This window comes from Haliotis rubra, unplaced genomic scaffold (assembly GCF_003918875.1).
Source record: "Haliotis rubra isolate DU_JTF1 unplaced genomic scaffold, ASM391887v1 Scf179, whole genome shotgun sequence".
Classification (NCBI taxonomy): Eukaryota; Metazoa; Mollusca; class Gastropoda; order Lepetellida; family Haliotidae; genus Haliotis; species Haliotis rubra.
The window spans coordinates 758,191-769,962 of record NW_025765769.1 but is presented as its reverse complement, the minus strand read 5'-3'; the positions used below and the strand labels follow the sequence as shown (position 1 = coordinate 769,962).

Below are 11,772 nucleotides of genomic sequence, written 5' to 3'. Positions count from 1 at the left end.
AAATGCTTGTCGTAAGAGGCGACTAACGGGATCGGGTGGTCAGGCTCGCTGACTTGGTACACATGTCATGGGTTACCAATTGCGCAGATCGATGCTCATGCTGTTGATCACTTGATTGTCAGGTCGATTATTTACAGACCGCCACCATATAGCTGGAATATTGCTGAGAGCGGCGTAAAACTAAACTCACTCACTCACTACACTACAAAAAAAACGATCTTAATTCTTACACTTTAATTAAAAAGAAGATCGCTACTAGTACTTTTTAAAAAACCCGACTGTAACTCTTATACATTTAAAGGCGATTGTAACTCCTGTACATTAAAAAGAAGATCGTAATTCTTGTACTTCGAAAAGATGATCGGAACTCTCAGCTACGATCACCTCAGCGCTTCGACTGTCGTAAGTCTATGTTAAAGTATGGGAGTTACGATCACCTCAGCGCTACGAATGTCGTAAGTCTATGTTAAAGTATGGGAGCTACGATCATCTCAGCGCTAAGATAGTTTTGTGCAAGTGGACCTTGAACTCTGGACTCTGAGGGTTAAAATATAATTGCACTGTCATCCTAAGGTGTATTTAAAGTGCCATAAAGGATCAAAATTCTGTTAATTATCACGATCATAAAAAAATGAACCCACCCCCGCTTCCAAGCCCGTCACGACTCGCTGTATTCAATTCAAATACAATGACCGCGTTGAACTCTTCAAAACGAAAAGGTTATCAAGTACTTTATGTTTATTACTTACACATGACAAAGGCGTGTTTCTGGTTCGCCGGTTGTTATACATGTTATCCTACCTATTTACACAATACCCACCCAGGGAAATATCTCTGTAATCATTACATACGTCAATATGATGAAGTATACTTACGTCTCCCATGTTGTGCTTCTCCTATGGGCAGATGCTTGTAAAGTGACTGTATTGTGCCTGTATGTTTGTAAGGTTGACCCGTTACAGGTGAGGAAGCGGGGGATGTAAGTAATGGACACGGTTATTAGCAATCAGTCGCATACAGTCAATGTAATTAAGGCCCACAACTTGCGGCTGTCGTTGCCTATGCTCTGCAGTAAATGCATCTGAAAATGACGGATACCGTTTGACAAAGACACAACGACAGTTAAAGGTAGGAGTTTGAATGTATTAACCTTTCGCAAAGTTGTTCTTGAAATCTTGAATATCCTGGTTAAAGTTGGTCTCCAGTAATCCATGCTTGTCGTAAGAGGCGACTAACTGGAGCGGGTGGTCAGGCTCACTGACTCGGTTGAGACATGTCATCGTATCCCATTTGCGTAGATCGATGCTCATGATGTTGATCTCTGGATTGTCTGGTCCAGACTAGATTATTTACAGACCGCCGGGCTGGAATATTGCTGGAATATTGCTGAATGCGGCGTTAAACAAACAAACAAACTTGTAATCTTAGTTCCAAAGTGTTCTTCAATATTGGAAGTATTATGAATCTTAAGCGTTCTTTACTGCATAATATATGTTGTAATCTTGGATCCAAGGCGTCCATCATTAAATGCACTTTTTTTTCTAATTCTGACTTCCCATTTTTATGAGAGTTTTCGGTTTTTTAGTAATATGTAATTGTGTTATCACATTGATTAAGTGATAGCTATTATGGGTCACAATAGGGGCGGTGGGGTAGTCTAGTGGTTAAAGCGTTGGCTTGTCACGCCGAAGACCCGGGTTCCATTCCCCACATGGGTAAAATGTGTGAAGCCCATTGCTGGAATGTTACTAAAAGCGGCGTAAAACCAAACTCAGTCAGTCAGAATCGGTCACAATGTTTAAAGTTTTGAGTGTGGGTTTTGGCTCGCATCTCGCACCATGGCAATAGTATTTGTAGCGGCACGCCTTTTTGATAGCGCTTCAGAGTTGCCTCCCTTGGCTGGCTTTATTTTGTTTTGACTTCCGGGTCTTGTCATGTCGTGTGTTCGAGAAAGTCCCGCATCGTTCTGAGAGAATAATGATGGAGCCTAGCTTTGCTAGAATGCTCGAGAACTGTGTAAAAGCTATATAAAGGCTGGTTGTTGAGTTGTGACGGGACTTTTCGCATGACTGGATTTATACACATCGATCCGTCTGCAATGGTCAAGCTGTTTAACATTTCAAGACTGACCTTGCTTGTCTATTCACCTGGATAGTTAATATTTTATATTTGTGACCAAATATTTTATATTTGTGACTCAATTGCATTGTACTAGATATCTGTATTGTCATTCATTGTAGCTTGCTCCTTGTTTGCTTAGTATATTATTGAATATTTTACACTTGTATGTGTTCTATTTTGCTGGTTCAAAGGGGACTTTTAAACCTTTTGTCACGGCAAAGTATTAACCGCAACACCATGCAGCCATTAAACTCCAACAATCCTCACTGTGCGGTCATTGTTGACATCCAATACATATTTCAGCCTTATTGCAGAATGAAGCTAAAGAATAAATCAAATAATTAATTTAACTCTGGATTGAGAATTGATCGTGAATACAAATGCGGCCATTACGGGAAAGTACTTCAAAAGTACTTGAAATATTGATATCATCGCATGAAAATGATGCTGTAACGCGTATTTAGAAATGAAATACTATATTAACTCGTAAATCTTAAATCGATAGTTTACTCCAGTGAAATTAGAAAGAAAATCGTGTTTTTGACGAAACACTCTGTTTCAAAGTTTCAAGGTATAGTTATCAGAGGAAGATCACATTTTAACTGCACGGGGTAGTGGGGTAGCCCAATTGTTAAGGCGTTCGCTCGTCACACCAAAGACCAGGGTTCGATTCCCCACATAGGTACAATATGCGAAACCCATTTCTGGCGTCTCCCGCCGCGATATTGCTGGAATATTGATAAAAGCTGCGTAGAACTAAACTCACAAACTGCACAGTACGTTCCAAGATAACCCTACCACATGACAGCGAGATGTGACGTTACACCTTCCAATTTGTTCAACAACTTAAATGAAGTTTTCTTCCATTTCAGTTTGAAAAGTCTTCACATTTCTATAAACACTTGTCACGAAAGAGTACACTTTCATTTGCGCATTTATTATTTTTTACAATTTACTGTACAATTCCAAGTACCGATACAGAAGACCAGCGGAGAGCAATTCTGTCATTTTGATACGTAGAGATATATCATCATATTCCTCACAATGTCACTTTGTGTGTTTGCACTGAAAAATGAACGATGACAAACACACAAAGTGACATTCAATTCTTAAATAACAGACATTCATAGTGGCGTCACTATTACGTGATGTAAATATACCATGACATCAGGGAACAACCCGATGTTCCTGCTTCCGGATTTGGAAAAACGTTCAACGTTTTAATGCGTTTTCCCGAATACTGAAAAATGGTCTACACACATCCAGATCAACATGTCGTCGCCCTAAGTATCTTGTAAAACATTCACCAGTACTCGCGCCATTCCGTGTTGTGCCCCAGTGACACGAGCGGCAAATATGTTTGTCTCAGAATGAATAGTTGTTACTTATGTTCTTTTATGAGATCGTGGATGGTGTTTTCGATGAGATAAACCGATCTTATGAACTTGGTATCACAATCAGATAAATATGCAAATGAGGCCGCATGGAGTGAACTTTGTTTAAGCTCTATACATAGATACAATGCTTAATAGTTATTTCACGATTCTGGACTGGACAATCCAGTGACCGAAATCATGACCACAGATCAACGCTGTTAGGACATGCATGGGAGACCACTCCACCCCGTTCGTCGTCTCTTACAGTCCTGCAACAAGCAGTTTCACTGAAGACCCTGCTCTAATCCAGATCTTCACGGGGGTACAATACCAGTCTGGGACAGTAGATAAGACAATAGACAGTGCCAAGTCGCGAAGAATCACGGAAAGGCTTGATAACATCTTACGTGCTTGTGACACGTGTCAATCATGTCGAACTGTGAGTCAACAAGTATTCAATGGCTGCACAAATGGAATATTGCTGTAATCCTCGAGATCACAATGGCCGTATGATATAAGTTCGAAATACAAAACCAAAACGTAAATGGCACTTTACATGCCTGTTGAAATGGATTACTGTTTCAGACAAAACATGCAAATGAACTCTCAGCAGTATTGGTTTTTTCCCACTCTCTTTTTGGCTGGCTGTCACTCTTCCTGTCTGTGTTATTCCATCCTTGCCCTCCCGCCTTCCCCCTTTCTCTCTCTCCCTCTCTCTTTCCCTCTCTCTCTCTCACTCTCTCTCTCTCACTTCCCCTCTCTCCCACTTCCCTCTCTCTCCACCTCTCTCACTCCCCCTCTCTCACTTCCCCTCTCTCACTTCCCTCTCTCTCTCACTTCCCCCTCTCACTTCCCTCTCTCTCTCTCACTTCTCCCTCTCACTCCCCCCCTATCTCTCTCTCTCAAAGAGCCTTCGCGACCAACGAAACAGCTACTGTACACGAACCACGTACTCCAATTTCAAACAATATCGTTATCACAAGTGTTTATTAAAAAAATAATATCATTTATGGTTGAAAGTCATATTTACGATTATTAAAAAGACAGATTTCAGATTTACGACCAATGAAATTGAGCAATAGATCCCAATGGCCCCCGTGAGCCGGTGTATATTACCCAGAGACGATTACTGTCGGAATACAAGTACCCCACTTGACGGTGGGTTAATACCGGTAGTTGATAGACCACGACCAACAAACATTGCCTTTGTGTAACCATTACCGCTCCCATTACGATCAGCCGGGGTTAGGAGCGCTTGGTCTGGGACCACGGCTATATCTACTTGTAGCGGAGTATATATTTCATTATCTGCGGGTTGATATCAAAATACGATGCTGGTTTAAATATAAGTGCAGCTGTAGGTTTTTAGGTCCCGTGAAAATGCCCCCAGTGGGTTTGATCGTTGTCGATCTTGTTGATAACAATCTTACATCTACTTCTGCTGCTGGTATTACACTGTACCTCAGTTATATTATACTACTACTACCACTACTGCTACTACTACTACTCACTACTGCTACAACACCACTCACCACTCACCACCACCACCACACTCACCACTACTACTACCACTGTACTATTTAATACTACTTACTACTAATGCACCACTCTACTACTACTACTACTACTACCCACTACTCACTACTACTACTACTACCACTCATCACTGTAACTACTACTACCACCACTACTACTGCTACTACCACTGCTACCTACTACTACTACACTGCTACTCACAACTCTACTACTACCACTACTGCTACTACTACCGCTACTACACCTGCTACTCACTACCTACACTACTGCTACTAATACTACTGCTACTACTACTACACACTACTACTACTGCTAATGCTACTGCCACTACTACTACCGCTAACTACTACTACTGCTGCTACTACTGCTACTACCACTGCTGCTACTACTACTACTACTACTACCACTACTGCTACCTGCTACTACTACTGCTACTACTGCTACTACTACTACTACTACTACTACTACTACTGCTAATGCTACTACTGCCGCTGCAGCTGCTAAAGCTGCTACACCTACTGACACAGCAGGACCGCCAGAATGAAAGCCCGTATACAAGTTTCTGTCAACTGGTCGGCGTTGTGTGAGATCGCAAAGTGAAGGAGGGAGAGTTGGACCCACACCGCCTAGACGTTTAGTCAGTCTCATGTCAGATTGTACGAACCACACGACAGCTGTTCTTTCAGCCTTTAGCGAAACCCTCCAGCACAGGTATGCCGCCGTCAGACCAGGCATCATAACCAGCCCGAGTCTAGGATTCGACCCAGAAAAAAGCCTATCATCATACGTGACCAGTCCTCCCACAGTGCTTGATGTCCGACTTTGAGGAAGCCATCGATCGACACCGAAAGACCGGAAGGCGAATAGTAACACGTGACCTCAAAACAGCAGCCCTTTTGCACACAAACGTTATAACTGCTCTGCGTTCACGTATTACAAAACAGAGTAGTACGAAAACCCGCGTAGCTAATAATAGTGAAATAATATTATAAAGATTTTGAAATAAGAGCTCGATGATTACCTTAAATAAAGCATAACAGAAATACTTACCAGGTTGGTTGAACCCAAGCTCATATGCCGTACGGTCAGTAATCATAGCCTCATTCTGTTATGTTCTGCTATGTATAATTAATAAGTTAACCATTCATCAATTTACTTCTGACCACATGACAACTTTCAAAATCAGTAATCACTAATTAACCACAACAATTTTGAGACGCCCCCTCTATATGATGTAGCTCCTTGTAATAACATGCTGTTTGAATTTACGAGACGGAGCCCCTTCATGTTGGCGCACGCCGGGTGAGAGGGTGGGTCGGGTAGACATGTCGGCGATGTTCGAGACTACTCGCCACCTTACGGTAGACAGTCGGTCCGACTTCGGATGTAAGGGCCAATACGAGGAGAGGAATTTATGACAGCCGTGTTTAAAAAATTGCTAATACAATTATGACTAGACTTCGGGGGACGCCTGCTTTGTTCTAATATGTCTTTGTAGACGTCTATACAATACTATCATTAAAATGATATTTGCATAATTGAAAAAGTGTTTTACCAGGTTCCCGCCTAGTTGAAATGCCAACGGAACGCACCCAAGTGGAGGCGGGAGTATACATTGGGCTCTGAAAAATATTAAATACTTTGCTCGAACTTGTAATATATGAACAAAGTGGTTATGTGGGATGTCACACTGAGTGAACCTCGCAGATTGTTGGAGAATTGAGTTGAGATATTCCCTGGTAATACATTTGACTTGAGTTGTTACATCGCCGTCGTTGCAAACGTTCAGATTGTTAGTAACGTCAACGCCACCGTCGTATTCGCTTATGCAGATGGTTAAGTCGTCGTCTTTAGCGTCGCCTAGAATGATTTGGGGCTGGTTATACGTAACCATAGTCGTATGCGTTGTTTTCATCGTAATCATCGTTGGCGTCGACGTCAGAACGTCGCCGAGGTTTTATCAGCTTGGTTTTCTCGACATCATTTCGCCGTCTTCCTTGTCACTTTTGTCGCAATCACCACCATTAGAGCTGTTATCATAATGATAAACAACTGGGTTTGTTTCTTATTTTGTTTTGTTTATTTGGGTATAATTATATTTAATCACCTTTTATTTTGCTTTTTGGTTTACGACTGTCGTAATTCTATGTTGAAGAGTGAGTGACTGAGGTTAGTTTTACGCCGCTTTTAGCAGTATTTCAGCAATATCGCGGCGGATGACACCAGAAATGAGCTTCACACATTGTGTCCATCTGGGGAATCGAACCCGGGTCTTCAGCGTGACGAGCGAACGTCTTAACCACTAGGCTACCCCACCGCCCCCTATATTGAAGAAGTTACTTGATTCTCTCAGTGCTGAAAATGCTCTGTGGAATTTCCTCAAGCTCTGTTACTCCACTAAAATCACATCCCAACAAAATCGCCATGACGTCATGAACATTTGATGACGTCATATTCAATTGCGACTATGCGCTGATATGACGTCGTGTTGGTATTGACCTCATCACACACATTTTAAAAAGTCCAACAATTGTCATAATACTCAGCACAAATGACAGGAAATATTTTTACCAATATACCCTCCCTTGCTGGTGATATAATCATTGAAATCACTCATATTTGTTCATATGTCAGGGATGGTAAACAAAACCAATGAAATGAATCATGCGATGACGACATAATATAGAACCGTGTCGAGTGGACCGAACTAAATCGTGATTGAAAATATTAAATCCAATTTAATTGAGTAAAATTATATATCACAACATATGACCTATTTGTTTTGCCATTGCAATGAAATTATCGTCTATCTATCATTAACTTGTACCTTACAAACTGTCAATCAAATCCATGACATTTATGAATGTTTATACAACAACAGCAAACCCGTTAATCGTCAAGGGGTCTGTTTATAATTCTCCTTATCTTGACGATGTGTTTATTTGTTTACAGGCATTAAAATTGTGATTAGGAAAACCACGAATACCTTTGTCCCTAAACCCAGTACCATGTCTGAGCAGTGGGACTGGTTTTGTGATGTGGAGTGGTAGAGGGCACTGCGGAAATTTAAAATAATTTATACGCATATAATTCCTTTGGGACAAACACATTGCGCTCGTGAACGAATGTTTGTCAGTTTAATGTGAATTTTGTAAAAACACGACTCTAATTGGGAGACAGAATGGTTTTACATGGTATATAAACTACCGCTTAAAAGTAAGTGTACACATGTTGTTTGGAAATATTTTTAAAAAATAAAACAAACCCGATGTAAATATTTTGGAAAGTGTTTTAATTGGGACGCAAGCTAAAATGTTATAAATCTTTTTACGCATAGAAATTCCTACTTCTCAAAATATACCATTCATTAGAATTCATTTCAATAAAAAACAAACATATTTACAATGTAATTTAATGTCAGCGCGTAATTTGAAATTTGAAAAACATTCTCAGACCATAAAAGCGTCACATGGAAATACTGGGCGTTTTTCAGTGATGTTCTGCTCTTGCTGAACTTGGATATAAAACTATTAAATCTTTGGTACATGGAAATAATTTGCAGCATAGTTTAAATTTCATATCATTGTAAAAATTCTTGACAGCAAACCGACTTCAGACATGGAGATGTCGTTTAACAACATCCACCTCGATCATAAAACAACGTCGACGTAATCACGGTCACCACAAGCGCCGTTGCAACGTCTAGACTAAACTATGGTGCAAATGAAAGTTTAGACATTTAATAATTTGTTTTCGACTGTTCATTTTGACGTGACACGCACAAGATTTATTCGGGACCAGACTTAAGGGGTTAGGGATTTCATAATGAAATGAAGGCTAATTTTAATTTTAGATTTTATCTTGCTTTGTTGATTGTTGGTTGTATCTTCATGGTTTAAAATTCATAAGAAAGCATGTTTCATTTTTTAAAGTTGCTTTTCTTCAGTTTGGTTCTCGCCGTTTATAGTTAAGACTGTTATAGTTTAGATTCGCTTGGTTCCAAACTGAAAATACAACGCTTTTGTTTTTTACAAATTGTCTTTCAAGAATATGCTTTTGTTGTGTATTCTCTGTTGTTTCATCCTATGTTTTGCATATTAAGAGTGCTTTTTACACGAGATACGAATATATTTGAAAAGCTATAAGCAGCACAATCAAACTAGCCTAACATTGTTTCTGTTTTTATTATGGTTCTATTCTGAGCCAGAAATTCATTGGTCATTCTGAAAGTACATTGAAATTGTGGCTAAATTGAAACTGAAGTAACTTTATGTTGTTATGAAAAATCCGTGAAACTACAAATCAGCAATACAACGGTTGAAGTCTGAGAAATCATTCGCAGTATCGACACTCGTTGAATTCTATTTCTTGTATGTCTCGCTGAATTTATCACCAGATTCTGATCAGTAAGGTGAACATGGTTTAACTCTGTTTTCGTAACAGAATGATGGCACAGCAATATATCAGAGGGGACACCAGAAATGGGCTACACGCATTGTACTAATGTGGGGAATCGAACCCAGGTTTTCGGTCTGTCGAGCGAACGGTTAGAGAACAAGGCTGTGATGATTTCTCCAGCACAAAACCAACTGGGCCACTGACTGAAGGAGGCGACAGTATCAGCTCTAATTCAGCACTATAAGCATCAATATCTTTATAATCATCATCCATTAGCAGATCACTGTAGTTGTGGAGTGAGATGTAGGGTGAAGTTAATATGGAAGAAAATTAAGCTGTAAGTTGCCGGAATGTGGCCGAAATATTGTCAATGATGTTTTCGACTCAAGCCCTTTCATAACAGGGGCCCATGAAAATACGGGCTAGAATTGGTCTTCAGCAACCCATGCTTGTACGAGGCGACTAAAGTGATCGGGTGGTCAGGCTCGCTGACTTAGCTGACATCGTCACCGTATCCCTATTGCGTAGATAGATGCTCATGATATCAATCACTGGATTGTTTGGTCCAGACTCGATTATTTACAGACCGCTGTCACATAGCTCGAGTTTTGTGGATGCGGCGTAAAACAACAAACAACCACATCATAAAGGGTGAAATGAAAGCGTTGAGTTTAACTGAGACACTATTTCAGCTATATCACTCCGTGGTGTCTTGCTATGTAAGGAGGGGGCGGTGGAGTAGCCTAGTGGTTAAAGCGTTCGCTCGTCACGCCGAAGTCCTGGGTTCGATTTCCCACATGGGTACAATTAGACTAAGGCTTAGTCTCTGAATATATATAATTTTGATAGTAACAAACAAGCCCATTTATATTGAAAAGGAGCCCTAGGGAGACCAGAGATTCCTGAATCTGAGGAAATCTAGACTTGCTTTATTTAGAGCTTTAGCACTGCAGAGAGGGCTTGGCAGTTGGGAAAATAATGTGGTTCGGGGACTGTGAGACAGACTAGGGTACAATGTGTGAAGTCCATTTCTGGCGTCCCCCGCCGTGATATTGTTGGAATATTGCTAAAAGCGGTGTAAAACTAAACTCACTCACGCACTGATATGTAAGGGACGCCTAATTTAAAACTGTTTTAGATGTGTGCCATGTATAACTATGTCAGGGCGAATTCGCAACCCGGTTGATTCTGATACAAGGGACCTACATCGATATGCAGGTCGTAGAAGGCCCTGCAGATGTCGGTCGATTGCAGGATTTGTAAAACATGCACCGTCAACTGGGCCGAGACAGATATTTTCCATTATTTTTGCAGTTTTCTTTTATCAAGGTGCTCAAGTAAGTTCATGCACTTTACGAGGTACGACCAGTCTTGACAGGGGCCACCATTTTGTTTGAAGGAAATGCAAGTTATATGGTAGATGGAATATGATTGGCCAGTAGGAAGGACACAGAAGGGACATAACTCTTAATAGCAATTCAAGGCGCTCCGATCGAACACGAAATTCTAGACCAGTTCGGCATACATGTATGCGTAATCTGTTTCAGATTCAATGAACTCCAGTGCCCCGGGACGATAACTGTGGTGACATTTGGGGATTCGAGTCCTTTCCTAGCTTCTTTAACTATTTTAACAAGGTGTTGATAAATTGATATACGGCCTTTAAACGAGACAAACCAGTGAGTGATATTATGAGTGAGTCCAATCTCCTTCCCCAGTATTTAGGCCGGATCTTATGGACGGTATGGATTAGGACAGACCATTTCGTATTATGGGTAGGGGGAGGGCTTGGAATTTGTAAAACCGTGTCACGAAAATGATCGAAAAAAATATTTTTGCTTCACTGAACAAAATACACAAAAACACCTGACTCAAATTCACATCGTCTCAAAGTGTTTTTTGTTTGTTTGTTTTGTGTTGAAAGTATTTAAGCTCATAGTTTAAATCTATATTGTATTGTTTATATGAGTCATCCGATGTGACAGTGCTGGAATAATGGTGGAAGTTGCATATAACCACACTCGCTCTTTCAAAATAAATGTTTACATTTGTTTTATTTTATCATTACCATGCTGCCTGATAATCCAAAACAAAATGCAAGACCAGACACGTGACCGATTAAGTCATCGGACGAAAAACAAAATGCAAGACCAGACACGTGACCGATTAAGTCATCGGACGTTTCCAAGGTCACGAATCGCTCAGGCAGTGTGGAATCGCTGAAGTGGGCACAGGGAGATATATATAATTCCTGCATGAAAGCGGGTACTTTTGTCTGTATGAGCCTATATCATACAGACCTCCTTCAGTACACTTAGCTTACAATGTTATGTGCTGAAGA

General features: G+C 40.6%; 1 protein-coding gene across 1 annotated transcript in view; it reads left to right on the top strand.

Moving 5' to 3' along the window:
- The first annotated feature begins 879 nt into the window (after positions 1 to 879).
- The window catches only part of LOC124273266 (chordin-like protein 1), a 59,805-nt gene continuing 48,912 nt past the window's right edge, over positions 880 to 11,772 (top strand). Inside the window, exon 1 of the mRNA XM_046708483.1 lies at positions 880 to 1,128. The gene's annotated coding sequence lies outside the window, so the exon portion shown is untranslated. The remainder of the gene's footprint in view (positions 1,129 to 11,772) is intronic.